Source organism: Peromyscus maniculatus, chromosome 6 (genome assembly GCF_049852395.1).
Source record: "Peromyscus maniculatus bairdii isolate BWxNUB_F1_BW_parent chromosome 6, HU_Pman_BW_mat_3.1, whole genome shotgun sequence".
NCBI lineage: Eukaryota > Metazoa > Chordata > Mammalia > Rodentia > Cricetidae > Peromyscus > Peromyscus maniculatus.
The window spans coordinates 121,449,566-121,476,643 of record NC_134857.1 but is presented as its reverse complement, the minus strand read 5'-3'; the positions used below and the strand labels follow the sequence as shown (position 1 = coordinate 121,476,643).

The window sequence follows — 27,078 nt, the reverse complement described above, 5'->3', positions numbered from 1 at the left end:
AACAAAAATATACTGGACAGGGCAGAAACATTGGAGTCAGACTTATGCAGGATTCCATCCTAGGTATATTTTGGGGGATTTACTAGTTTATAATTTCTCTATTTAAAAAAATAGAGAAGCTAGTGACTGAAGTATTAATACATTAGAAATAGTCACAACATCTTTGAAGAACTCAGTAAATTCTAAATAAATGTTAGTTTCATGATAGTAATTGGTTATCTTTACTCTTTGCTTAGGCATAACTTGATACAAAATTTAAACTGTGATATTATAACTGTTGATCATGATAAACTTTCACAAATATAATCACTGAGAAAAAGTTCTTCAAGACACTGACCTTGTAAATACTCCAGTCATACACTCAAGTTATTGGCCAGAGTTCCTGTGTCAGTCCACACTGCTAGCAGCGGTGTAAAAGGAGACTTTCTCTCCCAACCCTTTCTAGAACTGAACACTATTGCAGCTAGTATTGATTCTCTCAAGTCAGTCTCATGTGACCTTTGCCATTTTCTCTCATTCATTGACATTGGGATTAATGCCATGGTTGCTAGTCTCTTGTATATTTCATGCTTTTTGCTTATGAAGCACTTTTCCTCACTAATTTGTATATTTTCTTCATATATTAAGCATGTTAATACTTTCATCTTTTTACAAATATATTCATAGTTTTGAATTAATTTTATTATTAGAAGGTTTATGTAGCTAGAGTTTTCCTGCTTTGTCCACAGTCAGGACAAATCTTTGTCACCCGCCAGTCCCACAGCCACTCAGACCCAACCAAGTAAACACAGAGACTTATATTGCTTACAAACTGTATGGCCGTGGCAGGCTTCTTGCTAACTGTTCTTATAGCTTAAATTAATCCATTCCCATAAATCTATACCTTGCCACGTGGCTGGTGGCTTACCGGCATCTTCACATGCTGCTGGTCATGGCGGCGGCTGGCGGTGTCTCTCCGCCTCAGCCTTCCTCTTCCCAGAATTCTCCTCTCTCCTTGTCCCACCTATTTCCTGCCTGGCCACTGGCCAATCAGTGTTTTATTTATTGACCAATCAGAGCAATACAGACATACAGACTGTCCCACAGCAGGTTTATAGAAAAACTCTGAAATCTTTTCTCCCCCATGGAATCTTATTTATTACTGCATTGGCTGCCAGCATTTTTACACTTAAACTCCAGGGTTTCTAATTCCTGGTCTCATGCATCCGTTCTGTGGCTGGTTTGGAACAAATATTCTGGGTTTTATTACATTGTGGTCATTTGTCCATCCATTATTGGGAGTTTCTCAGTGAGTATGCCAGTCAGCCTAGGACTTACTATCCTCTTGCCTCAGGTCTCTGTGTTCTGGAATTACAAGACTTTCAATTATATCTGATTCTTCATTTTGTTTTTCTAGTTGTACTTTAAATAAAAAAAGAATACCTATAAATGTCAAAAAACAACTGGGAGTTCACATTTGAAATTCCCTAGTTGACTTCTCAGGTAGAAATGCTATTGATAGTAATAGTGCATAAAAGCTATTAAGCTATGCAGGCCCATGTTTCTCTGATATCACATGATTTCAATACATGGCCTCATTTTTATATTACTTAGTAGTTTAACTTAAAGACTGATAGGCAGTTGTAGTAGTTAACCATCTTGTTGCTATGACAGAAGTGACTTAAAGAAGGAAGGCTCTGTTTTTACTTACAGGTCATGCTGGCAGGACGTGGTGGTGGCAATAGCTCACGGCAGTCGATCACATTGTGTGTGCAGCCAGGAAGTGCCTAGAGATGAGTGCCGATGCTTAGTTTTGTCTCTGTTTGTGTATAGATGGCTTATGCTGGGTCTTCTCACCTCAGTTAATCTACTGTAGATAATCCCTGATAAGCATGCACATAAGTTTGTCTCCTGTCAAGTTGACAATCTATATCAGCCATCACAATTTTTTTTGTCTTTGAAAACTTTCTATCAGAATATTTATTTTTAGCAATTTCTGTGACATTTTCCCTATGTGCCCAAAATGGTAGATTCTCTCTTGCTTTGTTCATCTATTATTTTAGTTATGTAACAGACTGTTGCAATCCATAGTGGCACAGATCTACACCTATATAGTGGTCTCACAGTTTCTGGTAGGTAGGAATTGGTGGAGAGTTGGGCTGTTGCATCTGGTCAGGGTTTCCCATGCATTTATTTGGTCAGCATTGGAATGGAGCAGATGAGGCTGTGCATGGTGGGGGTGGATGACTAACAATCTGGAATCTCTTTCTGTGTAGAACCTGGGCTTGTCTACTGTGTTAATTTAGGTTCCTCCCTAGTGTTGGAGTCAGCAGTAAATGCAGTATTTGGCTGATTCAGGGAAGACATTACAATGAGCAAGGTGCAAACTCCTTGCCCTTTTGTTTAGTTCATGAAATCAGAGAACTTCACCTACACTATGGTCAAGAACTCCAGTTGAGGGATGCATATGGTAAAGGAGTATTACAGGGGTATTACTGTGGTCATCTTTGGAAAGCGTGATCTTCCATCCTCTGATCACGTCCACTCACAGTTCTCCTGTAGACAAAGCATCATTGTTTCTGTTTCATAGTCCCAGGCTCTTTCTGTGATTAGATGCATTTACAGTCCAAGGTACTGGGAAGGTGCAAGCAGGGGTAAAGCGCCCTTGAGTGCTGAAACTTTTTGAGCTGACGGGGCTTGTGACTACCTTTGAGCTGACAAGAAAAATTCCCTGTCTTCCTCATACATTCAGTGTTAGACAGCTATGGAAATCCCAATTGTTCTTCCTATTTACAGGAGAAAAGAGCCAATAACCACCCTGTTGGCCATATTGCCATTTGCTTAGTGAGGCTCTGGCTTTTTCTGAAATTGTTCCTGATGACTCTTGGCTCTTACCTCTGTGCTCTGGATTCCATCCTTTGGGTTATCAATTTTTTTTCTGGAAGGTGTGGCCAGTGTTTACCACCAATGATTCCGTTTCTTCCTATGCCTTTAAGTTCCAAATAATAAGATTCTTTAACAATCTCTAGAGTTTCTTATATGTCAATTTATAAATCACCATATTAACAACTAACTGTATTAGCAAAAGCTACACACCCCCAATTTAGAGGTAATTACTTCTTTTTTTTTTGTTGTTTGTTTGTTTTTCGAGACAGGGTTTCTCTGCGTAGCTTTGCGCCTTTCCTGGAGCTCACTTGGTAGCCCAGGCTGGCCTCGAACTCACAGAGATCCGCCTGGCTCTGCCTCCGGAGTGCTGGGATTAAAGGCGTGCGCCACCACCGCCCGGCAAGGTAATTACTTCTTTATCAGGATTATTTGCTGTGAGGATGGTGCATTAACAGCACCTTAGGATTCTGAGTAGCCCTGTTTAGTAGAGAAAGTCAGCTCTTGTGCCTTTAAGGGTCATAGGAGACCTTTTAAACACATTGCAGCACCCTAGTCTCGACTCTCATATTCCTAAGTGTACTAAGCACTGTCTGAGTTACTATCTCACCCTTATTTGTCTTCTGTCAATGTCTACCACCATCTAGTCCGGTACTTGCTGTCACTTTCGTCTCTGGTGTGATAACGGGTGCAGAAGAGTGCGGTTTTTAACCCAACAAACCTGTCTTTATTTTACATAGTTTCTCTAAGTTTTGCTGAAAAAATATACAGCCTATTTTTGTTTTTTTTAACTTACCCAGCTCTGTCCATGACTTAATGAAAAGAAATCAGATGTTCCCAGATTCTGCTTCTGCATCTCCTCAGCTGAATACCTAGAGCCCATTAGGTACATATTCTGTTTCAAATGTCACTGGGCTGCACTTATTACTAAATTTTCTTCCACTCTAAAAAACACTTCACTGTAGCATGAATCCTAATTGGTCTTAATAATAAAAACCCAGAGCCAGATATCGGGGTGAGTGCTGAAAGGTCAGAAAAGTAAAGGAACCAGCTACTAGAGAGACTTTTTACCTCTACTGAAGACTCAGCCAGAAAGTTCCTCTCTCCACCCAGCCATATCACTTCCTGTTTCCTCCTCCCAGGTGTTGGGATTAAAGGTGTGTGCTACCACTGCCTGACCTCTAGTGGCTACCTCTACACTCTGATCTACAGGCAAGCTTTATTTGTGAGAGCACAAATTATCACCACACTTCACCTTCTAGTGATGTAGTCTGGAGGCAGAACCAGGAGGGCCTGAAGCTGCAAGGAGCTGTCCAGTCATACTGTGACTCATGGTACTTGCTGTTTTCTGCACATTGGTAGTTTGGTCTTTGTAACGGCATAGTATCCTCTGGGGTGGGGTGCTGTTCAAATGCTAAAACTTTCCAGAGCTGTGTTCTGTTGAGTAAGGTGTGACATCAATCAAATTTTATGATCTAGCCTTGAAAGTCATAGAATGTCACATTTGCCATGGTAATAAATTCCCAGATTGAATGAAAAGGAACTGACAGTCTCCCCCCCCACCACCACGGGAGGAGCCTTAAAGACATGCTGTAAGAATGTTCTGGGTGGGAGAAATCATTTTAGCTATCTTTAAAAAACTCTGCCACAGTGATAGGCTTAAAAAAGGAGGAAATAAAGTTGGGTGGGTGGGTATGGAAGTGGGGGCTGATGTGGAAGGAGTTAGGGAGAGAAGTGGATATAATAATCAAAATACATGATATGAATTCATAATGGAAAAGAATATAAAAAATCTGCCACATTTCTTAATATCCACTTTACAAGTTAACAAAAGTTATGCTTTAGAATGCTGATTACCTAATTTTGTGTCAAAAGAAAAACTCTCTGCTTTTCACAATCAAATCTTGTTGTGTACACATTCAATTTCTATTTATAGCATCTAATGGTATCCTAACTTTTATGTTTTTCTTTTGCCAAAGCCAAAATAATGATTGTGGGTGGCACATGTTTTAAATTACATTAAGTTCTTAGCCACACAGAATTTATGAATGGTAATAGTTTTATTTGGCTAGCTACTCAAAAAAAAAAAAAAAAAAAACCTTAAGAAAAGAGGGAAAATGTCACTCAAAAAGAAGAAAAATTATTTCTCTTCCTAAAATCTACATATGCATTGCTATTTTGTGGTAGGTCCCTGTGATTCCTAAAATTAATCTTGTAAAGTATCAATAGGCATGTGACTGAATTTCATGAATGTGAGCCACAAACACCTTCATTTAGCTGATGAGGTTGTAACTGTGTGCCTTTCTTTACTCTTGGCCACGCCAGCCTAGCTGGTCTTCTATCCCTAGGGGTGTGTGGGCTACGTGTGCTTTGGCAAATTTAGGGCTATTTTAGATGTTTAGTCTGCACAGGCTGGGCCCTTTCACTGCATTATTACCTTGGATTCCTCTCCACTTTCAGCAATAGCATCACCCAGCTTGCTTTTGAGGGAGAGCCAGAACACAACAGCATTTAAGATCCAAGATCCAGAAAATGGCTACACTTGTGAAATGTGTACAGAACGTCTCTGAGCTTCCAAGGGACCGTGTTTTGGAAAGCCCTTTAAAATGAACCAAATGTGGCAAAAATTAATGGAAAATTAGGGTAAATTGTCTTAGTTCACAATAATTATTTTACTGAATAAGTCACTTTTCTTGGCTATTGATATGGCTACTAACAATGATAATTCAGCCATATCAGAAATGAATCAATGTCTCTAGCAAAACTAAGATAATCAGCTATAGTTTTAATGTGTTCTAAAGAAGGAATGATGTATGATCTAGTGCAGTAAGTTAGGATTTAATTTATTTGTTTAGTCCAGGTCATGGATGCAACTTGCCTTAACAGTTCATGCTCCGTGATGTAATGTGAAACCTAGGAATTAGTGAATGTACTATGAATGCTAGTGGAATTGTCCATGTGGTTTGTTTATTAATTGCAAACTGATTTTTTAAAGATTTTTGAATTATCTTCAAGTTTGTAGGCAATTTGAGTAAAATGTGTTTTGGGTGGGTAAAGAGTAGTATCATAGTCTTATCTTGCATTGAGTGGGCAAATTTTTAATTATGTTCCCTCAAGTAGTTATGTATTTTGCCATAGTAATAGATCTAGGAGCTGCGGCACTGGGAACTTGTAGTAGTGAAAGCAGATGTTAGTTGATAGGTCTTTTTCTTGGGATGTGACCTGCACTTGATATACCTAACCCACAATGGCAGATTTACTTTAGCAGTTATGAATAATTAAAAAGCAATTCTGGATACTGAGGTATGTTATTGTTTTTGCTCTTTTTGGGAGGCCCCACCCAGCTCCCAAATAAATCACACACAGAGGCTTATTCTTAATTATAAGTGCTCGGCTTTACTTGGTTTGTTTTTGCCAGCTTTCTTAAATTTAAATTATCCCATCTTCATTTTCCCTCTGGGATTTTCCCATTCTTTTACTTCTGTAAGTCTTAGTCTTACTCCGTGGCTTGCGGTGTAGCTGAGTGACTGGCCTCTGGAGTTCTCCTCCTTCTCTGGTTTCTTCTTCCTTTTTTTTCCTCCCAGATTTCTTCTTCCATATATTCTCTCTGCCTGCCAGCCCCACCTATCCTTTCTCTTGCATTGCTATTGGCTGTTCAGTTCTTTATTAGACCATCGGGTGTTTTAGACAGGCACAGTAACACAGCTTCACAGAGTTAAACAAATGCAATGTAAACAAAAGTAACACACCTTAAAATAGTATGCTACAACAGATGTGTACCTATGGTTCTGGATATTTGAGAAGCCGAGACAGCAGGATTGCTTGAGCCTAGGCTATCAGGGCTAGCCTGGGCAACATAATGAAATACCACTTCTGAAAAAGAAAGTCATAGTAAGGAAAATGTATCTTACATATTGTGTGTGTGTGTGTGTGTGTGTGTGTGTGTGTGTGTGTATCCTTCTCAACAGATACAAAGTTATTTACAAGCCAGTATATTCTAGAAATCTACAGAAAGAATATATAAAAGCCAGTAGTTACATTGAGCATTTCAAAGGAACTATATTTACCCAAATTATTTGATTATTTAGAAAAGTAGTCAATGCTTTCTATCATTTTTATTCTGAATGATAATTTAGTTTAGAAAGAAATATATTCCTAAGGTATAATGCTCCTTTTAACTAAATGTCTAGATGGAATTTAAATAATTTGGTGAACAATAAATTTTAAGTGAAACTTGCCTTTCAGTGGATAGTTATGTCATTCAACTAAAATTTCAATTTCTTATATTGGCTTAAATTAGTATGTCTCAGCTGGACCATCTATCTGGATCCCCTGGAGAGCTTCAGAGAGTGCTAGCATCTGGGATCACTGTAGTGACTCTGGGCCTGTTCATTTATGGGTATGACTCAGATATCTGCATTTGTGAAAACTTTCCAGGTGGTTTTAATGTGTTGCATATTTAGGAACCACTAGCTGGAAACGACTCCATTTTTTCAGCCCCGAGTATTGGACTTCTTCATGTGCTCTTCTACCTGCCACCTCAACCCTTCTTATCATGTGGAGGGAGAATATTCTCTCCCGTGGAATGTTCCATGGGCAGTTTTTTCTGTCTTGAATGTCCTTTCTTGATATCATCACAGAGATGATGATGCCTTCATGAACCTCTATGGGTTCAGCTTAAGATAATGCTTTTCAAAACACAGTATTGTGTTTTGCTTTCATTGTTTTATGCTTTGCTATGAGATATTATCATATTCTTTGATTCTCACTTCTTTCTGGAATACAAACTCAGGGAGACAACCAGCTCCCTGTCATTTTCTGAGGTCTAAACCAAAGCCTGTTAGATTGCAGTTGTCAATAAATACTTCTGAATAGGTGAAGATAAATGCCAATGCAGAAGCGATAATGGTAATACGCATAATTATATTTTCACTCCTCTAAAAAAGCGGCATGGGATAATACTTTAAATGTTACAGATCTAGATTAAAATGAATGGAAATGTGAACAGGCAGAGACAAATAAAACCTAGAAAATATGGATCCATTATTGGAAGTCTAAGGGCAGTGATCATGACTGGATTGGTTACTGCCCCTGGAGGAGTTCCTCTCTCCAATGGCCACATTCCTAGTCTTCCCATCACCTGCAGCATGTTTAAAGTTTGGAAGTTTCCCTGGCTTTCTGATGATCTGACACTATTTTCAGAACCCAGATAATCACTTTCTCTTCCGAAACGTCACCTCTGAGCTCTGTCTCCAGTACTTTGATCCTTTCTGTGCTACATCTTTGCTTATATTGCTGTATCATGGTGGTTGCTGGAATTAGCTCACCATCTTTGTCCCTTACTAAACCCACTGGAGTCAGAAGACTGTATCTCTGTGACCAACCCCATCACAGGTACTCAGCGATGTTGACTGAATGAAAGCATCCAGTCAACACAAATGTTTTCTTAAAGCCTATTACTTGATTACACTCCAGTTGAAGGCCTTACTTCCAAGAATATGTGCTTAGCACAACTTATCCTTGATGGCTATAAAGAAAATAAAGGAGGACACAAAGCTGGCAGGTTGGAGGGCCTGGGAGGAGTTGGGGAGGGTGATTATGATTAAAATACAATGTAAGAAATTCTCAGGGAACTAATAAAAAATTAAAAAAGAAGCATTAGAAGTGGTAATTAAGATTGCAAAAAGGTATTTGTTGGGAGTATAAGTAAGTCAAAGTAGTTTTTAATAGTATAGTGCAATAAATAGGGTTTCCTAAGCCAAAGAGTGAAGTGTGATGTTATGTACTCTTAGGAAATTGTGGAAACAATATTGGAGACAATGAGTCTGAGTACTGGCTTCCGACTGATAGGCAGCTTGTCATCTGAATAAGGTTTTCAGCACTCACTTGGGACTTTTTATACATTATTTACTATTTTTGATAAACTTTTCAATAACTGCTATTCAGACAGATGTCTTTTCCGGTAACACCTGACACATGTTTTAAAATGCAGCTTTTAATTGCTATTGATTACTCCTAAGCTCATGACGACTTTCAGCACTGTACTTTGAACTTTGCTATTCTCTCACCCTCCCCCCCAAAAGGCAGCAACCTTTGGACACGTAAATACTTAAACTTCTCTATAAAGATGCTTTGTTAGCTTCATAGGTACAGTTGTTATGCTTCGGGAACTTAAATACCTGTTAGAATCACCTTAACAGTTGGTCTTCGCTTCAAAAGCTCAGAAGCACTGTATGCATAGTTTTATGTGGCAGCAATATTTTTCAGAGACTGCCATATGGTCATATTTTTATTGCCTTATTTTTTATACCATTAGGTTCCACAAAGGCATACTGAGAGGTGCAGTGATGTGAGAATTTTGCTCCTGGGAGCTTGTGAGATGTATGAAATTTTACTTATATTTTTCTTTGATTTTTCAGGAGACAGTACATCAGTGCAAGCCAAGCAGTTTGCCACATTCCTCAGAGGAACGCGAGAAACCTTGGTAAGAAGTCAGAGCATCCAGGAAATTTTTCTTCTAATTTGCACCTGCACTAACATGTAGTTGGAGCTAGTCTTGGTTCTGGCTTAAAATACAGCCCCTAGGAGGGGACAGTAGGAAGGGGCTGTGGAGAGGCACAGAAGTGTGGCAGTGCTGCACATGGCATTTCAAGTGAATACAGGGTGTGGAGGAGAGTTAGAGTGTGACATGGGATTTCTGTTATGGGCACGGAGGAAATGAAGCTGAAAGTGTAGGATCCATTTGTGATCAGGGAGAGGGCTGGCTGTACGCTGCACTGAGAAGTCTGACCCTTCTGTCAGTCAGAGGAGGCTTAGCGACAGAATGAAAGCCCGAGGAAGGAAAAAGGGAAGTGGTGACAGGAACTAGAAGGGGATGATCGTTTCAGTTGTTGAGATTATGTGAAAGGGAAGCCTGAATTTCTCCTGGATTCTCTTTGAAAATGGGGGACAGTGGGTATATGATCCTGTGTGTTGCCAATTTCAAGCTCAGCATGCTTCAAATTATAATATTATATCACAGGAAAAACATTCCTACTGAGATATTTTCCTACACTAGAAGATTTATAGGGGCTATGAGTTTTTGTGAGACTGCCTGAATTGAGATTTTCTTTCAATCTTGGACACTATGATTTATTAGCTTACCTGATTCTTTGAACTTCAGTTTCTCTGTGTATAAAGTAGAAATACATGCAACTATGCTGGTTATGAACATAAAATGAGATGATATGGGGAACTACACCTCTTAAACACATATAGGGCTTTGTAGTTGTGAGTTACTAGAATTTTACACCACTTGGAACTGGCCAGTAACAGAAAAGTTGTAATTCATTAACCTAAGATCATATTTTGTGTTTTCTGTACTTGGAAATATTCTCTCATATTTTCTACTGGTGTTTTTAAAGTATCAAGTATGGGATGCAGTTTGTTTATTTTTCTAGATATAAATATTTATATAAAATGACTATTTTATCTAGTTATTGGACATAAAAGGCCTTTAAAACAAAACAAAAATGTGAACAAGCTAATTAATAATAAGATGTGTTATTTTGTCTCTAGTTGGGTCATGGAAAACTAAGTGTAATCCTACTCTTCATATGACATGTGCTACTCTAGCCATGTGCCTTCAGGCCAGTGTCAGCACTGTTCTTGTTGGCTAAGGTTGACCCTCATGATGAAACCAACCAGGTCAGGGAAAAAAAAGGCCAGAGTGTATTTCTCCATCATATTCATCTACCTCTGTGACATTGTGAACACTTCCAAAATTGTCTTCAAATGCCTTGAAAATGGAAAAGATCACATCAACTTACCTCATAACCTAATTAGTTCTTGCACATGTATGATACACAGCAGTATTATATGCAGCAGTCTTCAGCTCTAATGAATCTATAAGGTAGATTCTCCATCTTTTGTCCTTTCATTATTTGTTGGTCATTTTTGTCTACACCTAAGACTGCTTAAGCTTTTGTCTATTAGGGCAGCTAATTTAAAAGAATATTACATTTGTATATGAACCAAAAAGAGTAAAGTGTGGCTCACTCATTTCTTATTAAAATTGGTTTTCTCTTTTGTTTTTTCTTTCTTCCTCTTCATTTTTTTGAAATATATTTTGATTAGAAAAAACTGGCCTTGAAATGAATGATGATGATTCTCATTTTGTAGTTTTCAATCCCACCAAATGAAAGCATGCTTATTATGAAGTAGTAAAATAAACCATTGTTGTTTTTGTTTTAATTTTGTTCATGAATTGTTAGACTTAATTTACATTGCCATTTTCACTGCCTAGTTGAACTTAATCATCCAGTGATATTTTTATGAGGTACTGCTAGGTGATTAATAGATACATTTTTTAAAGTCAACATAAATTTTGTAGATGGGCCTTCCCTGCTGAGCTGGTGTCTTTGCTCTCTCCTGTCTGGAGGAGGAAGGGCCAGTTGGCTTAGGGAGTGTCTCAGCATTGTTTCTTTCCTTGAGCTGATATAGATTGTCTTCTATGGGTGGCTTCACGATGACCTCTGTGACCTTCCTGCTGTAGAAAAGGACACCTGTGCTACTCCTGAGTTTGATTGCAGTTCCTTATAAAGTGCATATTTTTTTTCTAAAAAATAAATATTCCATTAAGTCAATGGATGTTAAGGAGGTGAAAAATACCTGGGAAGAGTTGAGGAGTAGGGAAAGAATATAATCACCGCATGGTATATATTTTTTAAATAAAAAATGAAAAACAGATTAATGGTACATTTCTAATGATGGGTATGTATATATACATGAAATAATCTTCAAATGAGTCATTTCTAAAGAAAAGGCATCAGGTTTGGAAATATGGCTCAATGGTTAAGAATGCATACTGCTCTTCTAGAAGGCCTGAGCTCAGTTCCCTACTTCCATGTCAGGCAACTCACAATGACCTATAACTCAAGCTTTAAGGGATATGATAGTTTGTTCTCCACTGGCCCCTGCACTCATGTGTGTACACACACACACACACACACACACACACACACACTCTCTCTCTTTCTTTCTTTCTTTCTTTCTTTCTTTCTTTCTTTCTTTCTTTCTTTCTTTCTTTCTTTCTTTCTTTCTTTCTTTCTTTCTCTCTCTCTCTCTCTCTCTCTCTCTCTCTCTCTCTCTCTCTCTCTCTCTCTCTTCCTTCCTTCCTTCCTTCCTTCCTCCCTCCCTCCCTCCCTCCCTCCCTCCCTCCCTCCCTCCCTCCCTCCCTCCCTCTCTCTCTCTCTCTCTCTCACACACACACACACACACACAAATTAAAAACAATAAAAATAAATCTTAAAAAAGAAACCAATATCAAGAGTTGAGCGTCACCTTATGATAAAAAGAAACAGCTTACTGTCAGGCCAGATCACCATCATCATCTGGACATTAAAACTCTTCCTAGAGCCTTATTGTCACATGGACCTAATTTCTATTTTGTAATCATTGTAAACAATATTGAATTAGTATGGAATAATTTTAATAGTTTCTTATGAAATGCCTACTTTGTTATATTTTAATAATTGCAAATTTTAAAAATAGGAACTGCTTGAAATTATATTGCAGATAAATGCTTACTATGTTAAACACTTTTTTAGATCATCCTCCTTATTAATCCTTTTGTATTCTATAAGTTCATATATAAAAACCAGAAAACCATATCAGCTTGAAGCTTAGGTACAGATACCTAACGTACAATTAATAAGTAAGAAGAGAAATTGGCACCATAGCCAAGTAGCAACAACTGTAACGTGACAATAACAATGTTACTGATTGTTTTTACTGCTACAGATTTGCTAAACTAAGTACAGTTGAGCATATGTTTTGGTTCTGGTTATGTTTGTTCTCTCCACTGTGGGGTTTAGATCATTTTCTGTTTGCTAATGGCAAGGTGCTTTATTTTGATGTGGCATGAGTTTGGTGTGCTGCCAAACGAAAGTGAAAAGGGCACACTTTCTTTGCTATGGCTTGCGTATTTAGGATATTCTTCCATCTCCGTTTATGTATGACATGGTTCCAGTTGAAAGGAACAAATGGCCTATTTACCAATTGTGCAGCCAATAATTCTTCAACTCATAATGGATAAATGCTCAAATAAAGGACAGCAGTAAAGGTTAGTAGACTCATGTGTGATTTTCCTGTGGGGTCCTGGGAGCACAAAGTATTTATTACTTGAGAACAAAGAACCTTAGAGTTCAAGGTAAGTCACAGTGTATATGATAGGACTAATAATAGGTCCCCAAAGGAAAGAGAAAGGAGAACACAGCTCACACCTTCCTTTTAACTAGGTATACTGTGCATTTTCTTCTTCCTGTCATTTATATTGAAACTCTCATACTCTCTCAGGTGTAAAATGAGTACAGTCTTGGATTACTAATGTTCTGCTTGTAGCTGTTTGCCCCTGAGATATGTTTCATTCCTATGTAGGGTAGAAAACTTCGTGTTGTTCATATCCGATTAAGTTTGTCAACAAAATAATTCAAAATTATTCATGGCTTAGCTTTTTGTTTTTCTAGCCTCTAACTTTAAGGAAACATTAAATTTAAGTGTTAGTACAACCAGAGTATAATACCTGTTTCCTAGCATTATCTTTTAGTGTATTAGCAAACTAAATGTGTCCATATAGGTCATTACAATCCTGAAGATATAATTAAGTAATTTTCTCTGTATTTGTTTTCTTCTCAATTTCCATGAACTTTAGTGTAAAAGAAAAAAAAACTTTCAAATAAATAAACTTTCAAATAAATAAAACCATATCTTTATCACAGTTTTTTTCTATTAAATATTTTTAGTAGCATGTAAATGTGACATTTTTGAACAAGATTAGATTCTCTTTTGTCCTTTACAAAATAGTCCACTGCAACTGTGGATAAATTTAAATTTATTTTAAAAATTGCACAGCAATACATAAATAAAAAAATTCTAATTGTTGAATCTTTGGTGTGTCTTCTATATTATTTAGTTAATAACTGAGTGGTGATGTCTGTGCAAGGTCAGCTTTGCTGAGCCATGAAAATACACTTGTTTGGTCTGTATCACCTGAAATGTAGTGGATGTCTAGTATAGAAAAAGATGCTCAATTATCACTAGCCCTATAGAAATGACAAGGAGATTGGACTTCAAATTTACTAGTTCTACTATGAAAAACAAGAGATGACCGCAGATCTTTTCAGGGTGTAGAGAAATTCAAACCTTTATCCAGCTCCTCGCCATGCTGTGAAATGATACAGCCTATTTAGAAAACAAATTGACGTATTTTTTTTTTAATGTTTGAACATATTTGTTCTAACACACATAGGATGTCCCCCCCCCCAAGCATTTTAAATGTTGGGGGATATTCGCTCACACCTGGAGTTTGCACTTGCATTAATTAAAGAAAATTAACCTTGATTCAGGAGACTGAGTTAGCAACTAGTAGACAAAGTAATCATAGAGCATCAGAGGCATCTGGGAGAGCGAGAGCGAGAGCGAGAGCGAGAGAGATGTACCGGAAGGAGGAGGGAGGGATTTGGAGTGGCACAACATTTTTGGTTTGGTGGAGCAGAATGATGTTTTCTTTGACAGATGCCAGCAAGAAGAGAAGGTCAGCTAGGTGCTGCTCAAACTCTCTGAGCTAGCAGGTTTTCACCCCATCCTTTGAATCTCAAGTCTTATTTATAAATAGAATGATAGAAATTTAGTTATAGCTACCTTTAGTGGCAGAGCCAGAGCCAGTGTCTGTGGGAACAGAACTCAGGCCAAGCTGCAGCCTGAGTGACCAGGGCAGGCTAGTTAACTATGGAGTTGCAATTGGTGGTTGAAAAAGTAGTAGATTAAGGTGCGGTCACTGGGCCAAAGTCAAAACAACATTTTCACTCATTGGTATATACCAAATATTAATAAAAAACTAAGTTCAAGAAAATATGAACCTGAATGTTTATAATAACTTTTTCATAATGGTGCCCAAATGGAATCCAGCTCAAAAGTCCATCTAAGGGATGGTTATATAAACTCTGGCATAGCTGTATAATGAGACACTATTCTTTAATAATATGAATTGATCTCAATGACTCTCACACTATGGTAATCCCAGTTTAATAATGAAGAGGCAAAGGCGTGTGTGTAGGTCACCATCCACTTTGAGAGGTGACCCTAGACTTGACACCCCCCCCCCCGTAGGAAGTTCTGCTTCCTTTGCCATGCTTGTTTGCGGTTTTAAAACATCACCCTATCCTTCTCCCTCTTCCATGTGGGGAAAGCTTTTAAAAGAATATTGTTTCACTTGTCTAATTTTGCACACTGACCTCCCATCCCTCGGAAAACAGCTTAGGCTCCAATGCTTCCTCTTTTATAGCTTTTTCACAAAAGATAGCCCATGTAGCATGTTAATGCTTTTATGTTGCACATGCTAGTGGCTTCCGTGCCATGAACCTCTCTACTTTCTGTGATGAGCTCTTTTCAGTTCTTGCCATGTTGGATTTTTCCAAAGCACTTGCATTGCTGACCTTGCCCACCTTATTACTCCAGTCATGAGCCCCTTTCTCTTTCTCAGGTTCTCAGTGTGTTTAGACCTTTCTTCCTTAGCAGATCCTTAAGATACCAATTTTGGCTGACTCTCATTATACGCGGTGACACTGAGAGATCTCATGACTGTGTTAGCATACAGCTGGCCATTGTCTTTTCAGCCATGTGTCAAGCAAATACTGTGTATTTATTATATGCACAGCTCATTTTAGAAACTTGAAATCTGTGCTGTCACTGGAGTTGTTCTTTATTGGGCAGAGAAGGAAGTTTCCCATTTTAGGGAGTACTGCAGTAATGGGATTTGCTGAGAAGGGGTCTGTAGGAAGAACATACAAAAAGGTGAATGCACATAGAAGTTTATCAAGGGAAAGGTGTGTAAGGAAAACCCAAAGGGTAATTGAGTTGCTGCAGAGACAGAGAGGTGTGGTTGCTACTGTCTAAGGCACACTGATGGAGAAGAACAAACGGATTTACAGACCATTGCTTCTACTGAGTAAAATGAGGAAACAGTACAAATATCTATCAGATGATGAATGTATGATCTGGGTGGTATTTTAAGTAACTTGTACGGTTTCTGATGGAGACTGTATGCTAATGGTATTTGAATTGCAAAAGAATAGATGTTTTCCTGTATCATAGACCGGCATATTTGAACATCTACTAATCATGTTCACTAGTATTCAACACATATCAAGTTCATTGTGAGTAAAACTAAAACTACCCTCTTTTCCCAGCACCCTATTGTGAACTTGCTCCTTTTCCTGTAACCTAGCTTGGCAACAACCTAGTTTCCCAAAGAAGAGCCAGCCTTGACTTTTCAGAGGCTCTTTTCCCATTTGCCAAGTTGAAGAAAAGGCATTTGAGCTCCTTGGCCACCCTCTAACTGGCTAGTCCCTTCCTTTTGCCACTTTTCAGCACTCAATATTAAAATTCTCTCCATTTTCTGAGAGAAGTTCATTAGGCCCATTTGGTCCTTACTGGCATGTTCCTTGCTTTTGCTAGCCTGAGTTGTATCTGTTCTTAGTTTTACAAAGTGATATCTAGGTGTTATGTGGTACTATAGTCCAGTCATAGACTGGTGTTCAATCCCGGTTCTATGGCTGATTTGTAATGTGACTTCTGTCAAACCACTTAATAACCTAGCTTTATTTTCTTTATCATGAAAACACCAAAAGTTTGGTCATCTGCAAGGATAGCAAGGGCTGAGCCATCTCTCCAGCTCAGGGCTTCATTCTTTGTGTTAAAAACGTCTGTATATTTGGCACATGCATGACATCATGCCGCCATTACATCCCTCCAAGTGGTTGTGCTTCTATGAGTAGTATCCTCCTTGGTGTTCTTTGTCCCCCCATCCCTAAAGCCTGTAACCCGTGGAACTGTTTCCTGTTCCTGAATATCATGCAGCTGGAATCACATGTTGTGGAAACTTTTAACACTAGTTCTTTTCTCTTAGCAACTGAATGGATAGTTTCACTGGAGTGTCTACCTTCCCAACATCTACTTGTACTCCATTAATATTGATCTTGTTAAGAGCAATGCTTTACTAATGGAAGCATTTCTTTTGCAAAAGAAACCCTCATCCATCCCAAATCATACTGTGGTGTCACGGTGTGTGCACCACAGTCATGGGATATTTAATAACTAAAAATCCAATACATTAAATTTTATTGAAGCAATGTATGAAATTAGTAATGTTTTGTTATATGTATTTCACAAAAAATTCTATGAAGAAATGAGATGGTTAAAAGGTCAATAAAATAAATTATAAAACAAAATTTTATAGGCTGTCCTTTACAATAGCCCAAGTGATTTCTATGCTATCTTATGGCCATGCCAATCTTAAGCGTTATGTTTACCTCAGTCATTCTCTCTAGACCCTAAATTGTGAGCACTATTTCAGAGTCAACAGTACTCATCTTTATGGAAGAAGCCCTATGTACTTTTGTAAAGAGTTTCAATGTAAAGATGCCTTAAGCTTTGTTGTACACACAGGACTGTTTAATTATCATCAGAACACTTTTTTCCAAAATTATGCTGTGCTTAAATATGGCTTAAAAACATAACAAAAAACCAAACCAAACCAAAACAAACAAAAAAAACCAAAATTTACAATTGTTAAATAGATCTTTTTATTTCTAAATAGACAATGGTTATTTTAAATTACAATGGATTGAGTATGTATTTTTGCTGAATTTTATTTTAAAAATGTCATTATTTCTAGAAGAGTAGAAAATCAGGTCTTTGCAATAATCATGTCATTACTGCTAAAAATTAAAGATATAAGCTTGGTGATTGCATGAGGATTACATCATTTTCAAAATTCTTTGTGTGTGTATGTGAAAAATATCTGAATCTTGGAGCCTACCCTAAATAGAAACCCCAAGTTTGCTAACGTGACTTTTAGAGTCCACACTTCTTTCTCTACTGCATATTTTCCCTAAACATTTTGTATTGTTTGCTTGTACCCCAATCAAAAGGAGCTGTGTGCATGTGCACATGTGCACCATCCCTTTCCTGCCCTTCTTTACCTTGTTATCCTGTCTGTGCCTCAGTAACTTTGCCTGGGGTATCACATGACAAGCTCTCTGTGGTAGGGAATGGTAGTTGCATGTGTTTGCTCAATTGCCCCTCCCTCTTCATTGTCTAGCTCATGCACTGGCTAGCAGCTAACCACTCCTCTAACTTACATTATAAGGACTTTGAGAGCAGAAATGTTGCTTCTTCTGTATCTAGCTGTACACCTCTCCCAGCAATGAGTTAACTTTGTGAAAATATTAATTACCGAATTAAGCATGGGCAGTGTGGTTCAGTTGTTAGAAACTTAATTGTATGTAACAATTTTAGGCAGTTTACTTATAACAGATTGTCTCCTTTACACTAATTTTGTGCCTATGAATTTTTGTTTTCATTTGTTGTTTTGAAACAGGATCTCAATTTGTAGCTCTAGCTGTCCTGGAACTCATTATGTACTCCAGGCTTGCCTCAGACTCACAGAGATCTGCCTTCCTCTGCTTCCTGAGCACCTGAATTAAAGGGGTGTGCCACCACACCTGGCTGTGAATATATTTTCTTATGGGTAAGACTTTCAGGAAGTTTTCACATAGAGATGAAGGTAAAGATGAGTTTTGAGAATCACTATCCTGGTGAAAGTTGCCTAGCATCTGAGTAGTAATGAAGGGCTGTGGTTTTGGTTTTGGCTCTGCTATTATGTTGCCACATGAACCTGCTGAATAAACTAACAGACTAGATGAGGGTGGATCTTTAAGATCAGGACCAGATCATTTGTGAAGATTCCCTCATCTTTGATTTAATCAAGTGATACAATTTAATAAAACAAACAAGTGATTATCATTGGCAAAAGCATGAAAATATAGAATGATATATTTTCTAATCATTTATAATGTGAATATTACATATTATAGATAGTAGGAAATTTATATTACCCACAGTCTACATATAGGGATGGCTTAGTTTATCCTTAATCTAAGAGTCCAAAGTAAAATAATTCAAATTGTCAGGATTATAAATCTACACATTAACATAGCATGTTGATTCACATAACGTTTAGATTACATTTTAGTTTCTTTCACCAAATGCATAATTTATCTGTTTAATATTATACATTCCAATGCATTTCTATCATTCTGTAAGTGAACATATGTCAAAAAAAAAAATCTCTCTGTGGCCAATTACTCATTCCCCGCAGCCTTTTTTTTTTCCTTTTAAATAAGAAGCAATATTAAAACAATTATAAAACTGCTTTCCTGTGATTTAGGTCATTCATATTATGTATAGCCAAGTTTTGCAAAGTTTAATTGAATGGCATTTAGGTAGGAATTTTATAAAGGTTTGAGATGGTGTTGTTTGGACAGAACAAAGGCAGTATTTCCTTTCTTGTCTTCCCCTCCTCCTGGCCCTCTTCTCTCCACCTGCTTGAGAAAAGCTGTATTTCTTCAGACAAGCCTCATAATTGCCCCTCTGTGCCTGATTTGGGGCTCAGGAAAGGCCCGTCGCATCTGTAAAGCTGGCAGCGAAATGGTATTTCCAGGCAAGCACAGGGTTGCTGGGTAGTGAGCCAATCCACTGCTTTGTCCTAGCAGCTGAGAACCTTGCCGGAGTATTACCACGGTGTTCAGTAACACAGACCTGTGCCATGAGCAAGGAGAGCTCTGAGCAAGTGTGAGGGTCAATATTTATAGACCACTACGTAGCTGCCTTGCAGAGGGACAAGGAGAAACACGCACACCCAGAGCCAGGCAGGGAAGACAACAGTGGAGGGAACTTTAATTTTGAATGTTTGTTCTGAAGAAAATTTCTTTCTGTCAGGTTCAAACTTCTGCTGAATCACAACCATTTGGCGCTGAGCTATGACAAGAGAGGAAACAAAAAGTTAAAGGAGCAACCGGGGCCATACGTGAAGAGGTAAGTAATTAACCAGTTTAGGCTGGCTTTTACTTGTAAAGCCCATCTCCCTGTTGGCTGCCTTGCATCAGTGGGCAAAGGGCTGTGGGACTTGGTACAGCTTGTAAGGAGGGGCTGCCTGCTCTTACGAATGTTCTTGGAGGCAGTGTGGGTTTGTGTATTCCTGTTGAGAATGCCTGGACCTTCTTAGTGGTGGCAGCCACGCTTGAACATCGATTTCATGCTCTCTCGTTTCTGTCAGACTGAAGTCTGCCAGTCGGTAACTTCCTATTTAACTTTATATAATATTAAGGCATTAGTCTTAGTTAAGTTTTGTGGTCTAAAGATGGAATATAGAAAATGCATGTCAACTTGTAGAAATGTACTTACTAGACAGTATCAGAATGTGGAGACAGGGGATATGGGCAACATAGGGTCATTTTGACAAAACAAAACTTCACTGAAACAGTTACTGCTATCTTGGGGAAGGGATTGAACCTGGAGTGACAAGAATAGCCTTCCCTATACAGAGATGAATTGCTGTTGGATTTTTTATGAACTGTGTCGCCCTTCTTAATATTAAACCCAAGTCAGCATCTCCAGCTATGGATTGCATTGTTGTTTTACTGTTACTGCAGGTAGTGAGTTAAAAGTTTCCCTGTGTGTACATATGTATTGCTGTGGTATGCTCGATTATGCTTATCTCTGACCATACTAAAAGCAACAAAACTGAAGAGCACAGAAACCACCTTCTGTGTACTTTCCTGTGTAGAATACTCTTGAAATGTTAATGCTTTTATGTTTTTATCTATTGTATGTAGTTTAGAGAGTCAGGGTTTTGCTTCATTACAACTATGGCATTAAGTACATGAAAAATTAGCTAGCAATATAATATAGTGGATACAATGGGAGGTTACTGGTTTGATCTTTAGATTGTGGAACTACAAATACTTGCATGATATTTAAACTTTGTATGCCATGTTATAGGTGATGGTTTGAGTTCCAGTGAGTTTTCTGTACTATTGCTGTACATAATTATATTGAAAACAAAATTTATACTACTATAGGATTTAAATGGTGTGCCAGTAGAGATACAAGGAAGAGGCAGTATGTGGCACAGATTTACATAGGGTTATCAAACAAAAAGCAACTCATTTTGAAATATGAGGGGCCATATCAAAACAGCAGCTAGAATAACTCTAAATGAAATGTAAGCATCTTTGAATGAGGACAGAATTTATGCAGAGTCACTTTGATTGATTAATGTAATCTTAAGAAGTGTTATTGAGACTGGGTCTTGGTAGTCGCCTTGACTGGCCTGGCACTTGCTGTTCATGCTACACTGGTCTCCACCTCAGCTTCCTGGGGGAGAGTACAGGTGTCAGTCACCATACCCTAAAGTGTATGCATAACCTGGGGTTTTGTTTCTGTTTTTTCTAGACAGGGTTTCTCTGTGTATCCCTGGCTGCCCTGAAACTTGCTCTGTAGACCAAGTTTGCCTCCAATTCAGAGATCTGCCTGCCTCTGCCTGTCAACTGAGTTCTGGGATTTAAGGCGTGTGCCACTACCACCTGGCTACTTGTATAATTTTTAAAAGATTTCAGATCATCAGTTGAGAGACATATAGGCTTTTTTCATATTCTGCCTACTGTGATTAAGGCAGCCCTGAATATGGATGAGTAGATATCTCTATAATAGGATACAGAGTCTGTTGGGAACATACCTAGGAGTGGTATGCCTGTATCATGTGACAGATTGACAGATGTCTTCCTCAATTTTTGAGGAACTTCTACACTGATTTCTGTCATGGCTGTACCAGTTTGCATCAACACCAACAGTGAATATGTGTTTTGCTTTCCCCACATCCACCCCAGTGAGCTTTGTGTGAGTGTGTGTGTGTGTGTGTGTGTGTGTGCGCGCGCTTGTTTTAAGCTTAGCCATTCATATGGGAGGAAGGTGAAATCTCAAAGTAGTTTTAATTTGTGTTTCCCTGATTGGTAAGGATGATGAACATTTACAATATTTCTCAGCTATTTGTGTCTATTCTTTTGAGAACTCTCTGTTAAGTTCTATGCCGTGTGATTTAATTGGATTGTTCATTTTCATTGTGTTTAGATTTTTTTTTATATTGTAGACACTAACCCTGTGTCAGATATATCGCTGGTAAAGAATTCTTCCCATTCTCTAGGCTGCCTCTGTACTTGAATGTTGGTGTCCTTTGCGCTGCAGAACTCTTTAGTTTCATGAGGTTTCATTTGCAAATTGTTGTTCTTAATGCCTGCACTATCATGGCCCAGTTTAGAAGTTCTTTATTAATTGTGAGGCTGAAATAATCCATATCTGGTCTTAAAGTTCATGTTAACATTTAATGCTTGTCATTTATAATCCAGGTTTTTTTTTATATTTGTTTGAAAATTCTCCTTCAGTTTGTAAATAGTTTTCATTTATATTTTTAACATTGTTTATTTTGAAAATGCATCATAGTTGATCTAGAATGGACAAATTGAAACTGAGTAAGTCCATCAATAAATGTCTTTGCTACATGGTGAAGATCCTAATTTCTTCTTCATTCAGTATCTTGCTTTGTTTTTATATTACATGAATCCATAGTTTTAATGCCTTTTAACAAGTTTTCTTTTCACTCCTCCTTATGGCTTTGTTTCTGAAGCACCATGTTGAATCTTTTTTGAAAGAAAATAGGGCAAATAAGTCACTACTAATAAGTAAATAAACAAAAATGGCAGAGAGGTTTTTTTCTTTCAGTTTAGGAGAAAAGAACAGAAATCATGATACCAGTTGATGATGCCAAAATGGGTTATATTTGTAGACTAGTTGGGTATTTTAAAATGTGAGATACATTTTGAATCTTATTTTTGGCTTTTGACCAATCATGCTATTGGTTGCTTATCATGTTTTTAAATGCCATTTTAATATAGGCATATTACAAAAAAAAAAAAAAACCCAAAAACAAAAGCCAAAAACCAAACAAACAAAAACAAACCCTGGAGCCTTTTGCTTCACGCAGTAAGCATCTATTTAAGCAATAATGAAGTAGGCACAAAATGTTAATAGACACTTCTAGTGGCCCTCAGTCCTCCAGTCTGCTTTTCTGTACCACACATGCGCCTGCCCGGCTCCCCTTGGAGGAGTTAGTCCACACTCTGATAAACAGCACATTCCAGAAAACTCCTCCCGTCCCTGGTCTTTCATTGTCCTCGGAGAAGATCACAATTCTTGGAACTGTGAGTTTTTCTGATCTTGCTAACACTTTTATGTTCACCTTCTGCCATTCTTTCTGGAATGTTATCTAAATCTACCCAGGAGAATATCCCTCTTTTCCTGTTTATTGTTCTAGCAATAAGTCTTATATTTTTCAAAATTGTCCGCCCCGTGTTGTTTCTCTCAAGAATTTCTTGGGCTGCCACTCCATCCTGAAAGTCCTTTCCTGGGTTTTAGTCTCATTGGCAACATCTCTGTTTAGGAATCTCATGGGTCACCTTAGCCTTCCATATCAACCTAGGTTGAAGAACCTCAGATTACAGTGTTTGTGTCCTCTATGAGACTAAATGAGTTGTGTCTGGGATTTAAAATTTATTGTAATGTTCTTTTCCAATGCTTGTAATATAACAAATATTCCACGATTAGAGGAAATAAAATATGTTTATTTTACACATACATTTAAAAATAGCCCTCTTATATTAATACTTTTAAAAATATTGATTAGGTGAAGGGACAGAAAGTTCTTCATGAAGGAATAAATACTTTAAGGGCAGTAACAATATTGTACTTTTTTCCCCCTAGCACCAATTACATGTGGGAGAGAGAGAGGTAGAGAAGAGAGATATTGATCATTTATGATCATGTATAGGGGCTATATCCAAGCAAGTAGATATTTGTTGAACAAAAGTACAAAATTACATTGGCTATCAAATATAAATCCAGAATATGCCCCCAATATTTGCTCAATCATCTTGACCAAATTTGATAATATAATCAATAAATTGCTGCTGCAGTGTTGAATGCTGTGATACAGTAAATGATTACCCCTGTGAACAGTGTCCCATTTCCCAAAGGCCTGGAGAAAGCTTCAGGGGAGAGTAGGTTTGTCCTCATGAGTCAGAGAAAATGAGAATTGCAGAATGGAGTTGCTCCCAGTGATCCCAGTAAAGGCATTCCTTCAGTTGTGTTTACTCTTGCAGAGACAGTCAGGGACTTAAGGAAATAACACAAAGCATGGCTGAAGCATTCTCAAACACGAAAGGGGATACTCTGTTTAAGTCCAAAGAATTCACTTCTCAAAATAGAAATGTTGAAAGAAAAGGAAGTCAGTGTTTAAAAAAGTTGAGAAATAACAGCTGTTTCTTTAAGCTCTGAAATTCAATAAAAATAAAAATTATTTCGTTTTTAATTCTGTTTTGTTTACCCAGAATACATAACGTACTTGTTACCAGAGCTACTTCCTATGCCAGTGACAAACATAAAGCTTGGTAGACAATTTCAAGCAATTGGGAAGTCCCCATTCTGAGTGGTTTTACTCTACCACTGTTTTAAGGCTTAAAAACCTCTTCCAGACATTGAATATGACTCTTGTTTGCTTAACCTTGACTTGTATCTGTTTGAGGAATGACTACAATATTGGTATTTCATAGGAGAATGTGGTAAGTTTTTAATTGCTCAGAATAGACCATAGTCAGCTTGAAATTTCTTTTTTGTTATATTTTGTCCTGTTGTAAGTTGGAATTGGAACTGGTACCATTTCAGAAGGTTTACTGCTTTACATTTTATAGATCTTTCTGGCATATCAGATGATATGAGATGGCTGGGAGAATAGAGGTTTCTTAGATCACGGATGTAGACATATACCTACTTCCCATTATCCAGCAGACAGAAACATAAGTTTGTTTCAATATAATCTCAAAGATTATAGCCAAAGCAAGTCACAAAACTCCACCACTGCTACTGAGAAAAGGTCAAAAAACTTTGTGGTTGAAATGGGCAGAAAGGGATTTTTACTGAATCAGTAGTCTTACTTTACTACTTATTTATTATTACCTTAGCAGTTTGCCTTGCTAGTCAATATTTTTCTGTAGCTATGTGTGGCATGCAGTTCATAAAATAAAATATATTAACTTTTAAATTGGAACTCTTTTATATTAAAGATGGGCAAACATATGAGAAATGGGTAACAAAAATTGACAAACATTTTAAAGTATATAATTAAAAAATAAATCACAAAGGAAAGTATATGACCTTTTTCATTTGATTTACTTTTTACATATTTATTCTGTATATTATATTTTAAAATTAATTTGTTTAATTCTATGTTTTATACTGTATTAGACTCTTTTGTAGTATTAATTTCTGAAAGTTAAATCGCAGTTACTGTCCTCACATGAGCTAAAGTACTTTTCCACTTGTAAGTATACTTAAAATATTTTTTTTGAATGGCATTCCCTTACTTTCTTTTCTGGTTTCCCTATTTTTCTTGGTAGTACAGTCATATTTACATCCTACAAACTTGTTTTTGCAATGTGAAAATATGGCAAATAAACCTAAAATAAAGGTAATGAAAATTATATATTTTGATTGTAGCTTAGGAAATCTATTGGGGAGTGAATGGTTATCATATTTATAATTTTGTTTTGATTTGTTTTTTGAATTTTCAGCTGGTAGAAGCTTTTAATAAAATAAAAATAAACATGTTTTTTAGATTAAACTGAATTCTGTTAAGAATATGAAAGAAAAAGATTTCTCAAATTTCTGGCTTCATCAATGAGTTAGCTAGTACTTCTTTTTAATTTCATAAAGTAGTTGAGAATTATTGGTGTTAATTCTTTAAAGGACTGGTAGAGTCAGCGGTGAATCCATTTGGGCCTGTGCTTTTAGCTAAGACATTTTGGAAAAAAAAATGCTTCAATCTAATTGGTTATTATAGGTATGTTTACATGTTCTTATCTTGGCTTAATTTCATAAGGTCATGTGCATCTAGAAATTCATCCATTCCATTTTCATTTTCCAAATTTGTGGAATATAAGTTTGAAAGGTATGTCCTTAAAATTTTCTGAATTACTTTGGTTTGTCTTCTAATTCCTTTTCATTTCTAATTTTATTACTTTCTTTTTTGGTTAGTTTGACTAAGGATTTGTGAACCTTGTTTATCTTTAAAAGAACCAACTCTTTCATTGATTCTTTGTGTTTGTTTGTTTGGTTTCTGTTTCGTTCATTTCTGGTCTGATATTAATTATTCCTTTCTGTCTACTATTTGGAATTTGACTTTTTCTTGTTTTTCCAAGATTCTACGGTATTGTGATTTATTTGAGATCTTTATAATATTCTAATTTATTTGAGATATCTCTAATATTCTAAACTTCCTTTTTATGGTTACTTTAGTTTCAAGGATGTTAGAGGATGTTAAAACCTTTTCTACTAGATGATCATCTACTAGATGATCAGTTATCTATTCTACTTCTCCTTGAGTTCATTTCATGGGAAGTATTACATTTACTGATTCATTTATGATGAACTCTCCCTCATTTTTGTGAGGTTTTTGGATGTGTTTTAATTTTCTCTTGTTTCTAGGATTTCTAAATTAAAAAAAAATTTTCTTCATGATCTCATTGATGATTCACTCATCATTCAATAGTGTGTTTTTCAATTTCCCTGATATCAAAACCAGATAAAGGCACACAAGCAACAATAACAGAAAAGAAACATAAAGGTCCATCTCTTTTTTTGCAACATGAAAATATGGCAAATAAACCTAAAAAAACGACAGGGAAACAGTTGAAAATAGAATTCAAGAACACATCAACAACCATCGTTCAGCATGGTCAAGTCGGCTTCCTCCCAAAAATGCAGTAACAGTTTAACAAACATACATCAGCAAATGCAATACTTCACAGAAGTTGAACTCAAAGCTAGAAAGAAAGTGTTCTTTTTTTTTTTCTTTTGGTTTTTTCGAGACAGGGTTTCTCTGTGTAGCTTTGCGCCTTTCCTGGAACTCACTTGGTAGCCCAGGCTGGCCTCGAACTCACAGAGATCCGCCTGGCTCTGCCTCCCGAGTGCTGGGATTAAAGGCGTGCGCCACCACCGCCCGGCTAGTGTTCTTCTTAATAGATGAAAGAAAGGCCTTTGACACACTCCAACATCCTTTCGTGATAAAAAGCCCCAAAGAGAATAAAAGGAACACATCTCAACACATTAACAGCTGTAAAATGCCAACTGTAGTCGACATTATCTTAAATGGGAAAAAAAATAACTCAGAATTCCCAACAAAGTCAGGAACAAGTCAAAGCTGTCTAGTTTCTCATTTGTTTTTCAGTT

The 27,078-nt window shown here is 37.3% G+C and overlaps 1 protein-coding gene across 5 annotated transcripts in view; it reads left to right on the top strand.

The window, feature by feature from the left end:
* Bmpr1b (bone morphogenetic protein receptor type 1B) overlaps positions 1-27,078 on the top strand; it is a 336,975-nt gene that overhangs the window by 164,708 nt on the left and 145,189 nt on the right. For 2 of the 5 annotated variants that reach the window (XM_076575066.1, XM_016004741.3), the window contains exons 3-4: positions 9,282-9,346; positions 19,681-19,776. The gene's annotated coding sequence lies outside the window, so the exon portion shown is untranslated. The other 3 variants (XM_076575064.1, XM_016004743.3, XM_042280014.2) reach the window with 3 other exon arrangements.